This window comes from Nothoprocta perdicaria, unplaced genomic scaffold (genome assembly GCF_003342845.1).
Source record: "Nothoprocta perdicaria isolate Ctin4 unplaced genomic scaffold, notPer1 scaffold_552, whole genome shotgun sequence".
NCBI classification, from domain to species: domain Eukaryota; kingdom Metazoa; phylum Chordata; class Aves; order Tinamiformes; family Tinamidae; genus Nothoprocta; species Nothoprocta perdicaria.
Genome location: NW_020455813.1, coordinates 38,494 through 42,860, shown reverse-complemented (window position 1 = coordinate 42,860; position 4,367 = coordinate 38,494). Strand labels below are relative to the sequence as shown.

The 4,367-nt window shown below is 41.0% G+C and overlaps 1 protein-coding gene across 1 annotated transcript in view; it reads left to right on the top strand.

Moving 5' to 3' along the window:
* Window positions 1-347: 347 nt before the first annotated feature.
* The window catches only part of CHID1 (chitinase domain containing 1), a 36,548-nt gene continuing 32,528 nt past the window's right edge, over window positions 348-4,367 (top strand). The window contains exon 1 of the mRNA XM_026048572.1: window positions 348-417. The gene's annotated coding sequence lies outside the window, so the exon portion shown is untranslated. The remainder of the gene's footprint in view (window positions 418-4,367) is intronic.

The following is a 4,367-nucleotide window of genomic DNA, read 5'->3' as shown; positions in this document are numbered from 1 at the left end:
CGCAGCGAGGCCGCCGCGCGGGCCCCGGGCTGCGCTCGCCGCCTCCCCCCGTACGCACACCCGGGGACCGGGATCCTGCGGCCCGCGGCGGGGAGCCGGGAGCCGCGGCCCCGCGCCCGGGCTCGATCCCCAGTCGGCACCGTGAGGCCGGTGCGGGCAGTGGCGCGGCCCTCCGTGAGGCACGGGCCGGGTGGTGCAACCGCTTGTGTCTGCGCGCAGGTGACTGCTCACCCCCTGCTCTGCCACGGCCCAGTCTCCCTACCTTGCCTTGCCTAAGTAACCGAGGCTTGCTTATTTATTTATTTATTTATTTATTTATTTATTTTTAAGGATAAATAATACACTTTGCCTCAGAGAATGAGAAGGAGGGGGACAGCACGTTGCAGCTTCAGACAGGGAAATGTCGTCGCTTCAGTGGTAAGCGCTGAGCAGCGTGCCCGTGTGGGATCTTGCTTAGATCCTGCAGGCCTCTTCGAGGCTGGATGCAGCCTCAGGCAGGCTGCAATGCAGAGATCTCGTGATGTATAAGGCCACAGTGCCTGCAGGGGTGAGCCTGTGGGGAATCCGATAGCTCCTGAGGGGAGCCTTTGAGCTCAAAACGGGGCCCAAAACAGCACTCAGGATACGTGCCCTGTATAACGATCAGATCACTGTGATTGTCTGAAAAAACAAAAGCTTAGGCCAGGTATGTATATAGGTATATATGTAGAATAGTTTGATGTCACATACCTAATGAGTCATCACAGCTTTCAGCGATGCAGTTGCTCTGTTATCTGCAGCAATGCATATTCTGACTTCCTGGGTATGCAGATGTACAAAACTAGAGCCTGATTTTCCTTGAGAAGGCCATGCGCATGCAGTGCAAAGTCTGCTCCCAAGACTGGAAACATTTCAAGGTTAAACTGTCGTAACTCAAAGAGATGCAACCCAGGGTAGTTTGTTCCCATGGTTAATCCTGCTCATTTAAAGGTTGCACAGAATTTAAATTCATCAAACCCTGGTGCCTATTCAGTGTTATATCTTTTACTCATAAAACAAAGCCATATAAAAGGAGTACAGTTTCTCTAACAGTGACTACACACTTCACTTTGGTCATCTCTAAAGCACGTGTCCTGCATGGTTTTAGAATCAGTTGTTACATGAGTGCTTTTTTGTGTATATACCTACTATGCAGAGAAGATGACAGCAAATGATAGTCACAAATGCAGGCATTTGTTCCCAGATTTTGTAGACCATGTGGAACTGCTGGTAGTTGTATACAATTAGTTATATTTATACATTTGTATATTGTTATATGTATACAATTGTATACATAGTATACAATTAGTCTTATATTTAACTCAGGTTCTCTGAATCTGCTGGCTTGCAGAAAGAAAACTGTCCATTTTTATTGCTTTACACTCAGACTTTGCTGTTTAACAATAATTTTCATTGTCTTTGAAACGGAAAACTTAAGAATTCAGTATTTAAGGATTTCTGTTTCAGAAAACAAACGAGTTAGCCAAAATAAGATGTTGAATTAATTTCTAGTCTTATGAGAAAAGTGACACCTAGAGGCCAAGTTATCCCAGCTGCATCCCTGATGATATTGTGACTACAAGTCATGCAGGCACACTTAAAATGATATTTTAAAAGGTAGAAAAAGATTGCTGGCAGAATAGCTGTGGCAGTATTCAGCTCAGCATGTATTGCAAGTTCTTGAGAAGCTGGTTAAATTTCAAGTAGTTAACCCGTACTATTGTATACTATGCCATTGTAGCTACCCTGCTCGCTACTTCATTCCAAAGCAACTTGGTATGTACAAGCTGCAGTAAAACAGCGTAAACATATCTCACATATTTTACTTTGACTTGCTTTGACTGGCAATTGACACTCTGCTATATATAGCTTTGCTTCCTTCTTTTTTCCCACAAAAGCTACATGCAATTACGGTGAATGTGTGAGTCTATCTCTCTATTCCTCCTTCCTCAGAATTTAGAACTCACTATCCAGTTTCTGGCAGTATCTTTTTTTTTTAGGGATAATATAATTAGGTTTCTACAAATTTTGTGTAAATAAATAGCCAGCAATAGGAAGGAGACCTTTCCATATTTTCCAGATGTATCCTGACTTAAAAATAATGAAAGATTATAACATGGGCTCAGGTGCAGACAGTAGCAAGTTCACACTATGTATAGAAAATTTCACTGAGTTCATAAATGTGTGAAATGTTTCAGTTTGAGCTTAAAACTATGTACAACATACATAGAGCAACCTTCTGTGAGAAGGCAGATTTTATTAGCTATATCCATTCCAAGATCACTAGATTTTAAAGAGATTTGTAATTTGTAAAGTCAGAATTAATGAGGAAATAGTCTAACAAGATGTTTTTCTAATATGCAAAATATTTTGCTGAATATCTCTTTGCCAAAAAAAAAAAAAAAAAAAAAAAGCCCACAATGTCTGTCATTTCTTTCCTCTGTCATATATTAGTTGTTTTAATCATTTTCAGAACTTTATTACACTTTAGTACAAAGAGTGGAAAAAGTGTAGCCTTTACAAAACTGTTGTCATTAAATTCAGTGGAATCAGCTGGTTAGTTTCCATTTGTGAGAACTCCTTCTTCCACTCTATTTTTTTTGCCTAGCTCATTTTGCCTAAGGTGCGTGGTGATTTATAGATACAGCGCTAAACTATTTTTCTCTGGAGCTTTATGTGCTGTTTGGAGTGTGCATTCCTCTTTGGTTTCTGAGACCAAAATATGATTCTTTTTGTGTGTGGTTATGTATCCTGAGGAATTTTAACACCAACACATGTACTTTCAGTCCCACGTGTGCATCTGCCACAATCTCACTCTAAAATAGTTTGAATATCTTTGTACTTAGGATATGAAGTTAAATGTTTATTATTATTATTATTATTATCATTATCATCATTATTATTATTTATCCTGTTTTATAGATACTCCTCAGGAAAGGAGCACTCTTCTGCTTCCTGACAAATGTACTGTCTTTTTCAGGCATTGCCTTTTTACAAACAGAGAACAAACAAAATCGGTATGGTTCAACACAGGCATCCATACCATATAATTAAACTTAACTTCATTTGTTTGAGTAGACATTTGTGAGGCCACAAATACGTAGAATTAAAGAAAAAGATGTAGTATTAAAAATCACTATCTTCTGGAGTGTAATGATAAAAACAACCAGAAAACTGATCAGTATTTTATATAAAATGTTTACCTTTAAAACTCAGTGGCGCACTCATGTCTGGGGGCAGAAGGAGGAAAAAATAAAAGGAAGATTTGAGTTAATAAACAAGAGTTATAATCCCAGAAAAACCAAAGGGGAATTTTAAGAGGATTCAGTCAGTTATATAGGAGAACCCTAGGTCCTGAGATGCTCAACATTGTGGCACCCAGTCTTTTGCTTTAGGAGAGGAATTCATGGTTCCAAGGTCAGTTATTTAGTTATTATTCAGTTATTACTGCCCTTATGTATTAGAGAGAAAAAGTGATTTTGTTACATGCAGCTTACAGGTCCCTTCTGCAGCAGCATGCACGCCATCAGCTTATCTGCAGCAAACCTTTGGATCAGTCTCACTGGAGCTAGAATAAGGAGGGTCAATAGGCAAGTATGAAGAGAAATACAGCACTGATTTTTCATTACTGAGAGTCTGAAAACAAATGTACTTTTTCATGCTGTTGTGTCTTATCTCTGCATTCCTAGCAGTGTTTACAATTTGTGGGAGATGAACAGCAACATTTTACAAACCAGCAGACAACCAAGTATCACACAGGTGGTAAATAGCTTTAGGTAGCATGGCGTACCTTTCCACTTGGGACAATACATACATTAAAATGTATTTCTTTAGTGGAAGCCTATAGGGAATTCAGAGGGGTTTTAATGACGTAAAAAAAAAAAAAAAATATTTTGTTCCCTTCTTTCTAAGTGTGATACTGGTGTTTCAGATGTGGATCCAAGCACACTACCAGTATCAGTTTCCCTTCCAAAAGATATTATTTGCTGGAATTTAAATGATCTAGAGTAAAAAAAAAAAAAAAAAAAAAAAAAGCATACAGATGTATTCAGCACTTTCCAGAGGGATGGCACCTGTACCCCCATTTATTTCATTTTAAATTAAGTCTTCTAATGTGATATCTGCTTCTCATAAGGAGCCCTTAAGATCACGTAAGATGCTCCCTCTGCAGCCCGGCAGAACCGCGTTGTTGGGTGGGGAGGGGGTGGCGTGGCCGTTACGCAGGCCCGCGACCGTTACGGGCCGCGGCGCCATGTTGGCTCCCGCGCGCCCAACGGCTGCTGCGGCCCCGGCAGCCGCCCGCCGGATCGCACCGCCCGCCCTCACTTCCGTGGCGGCGGCGGCGGCGG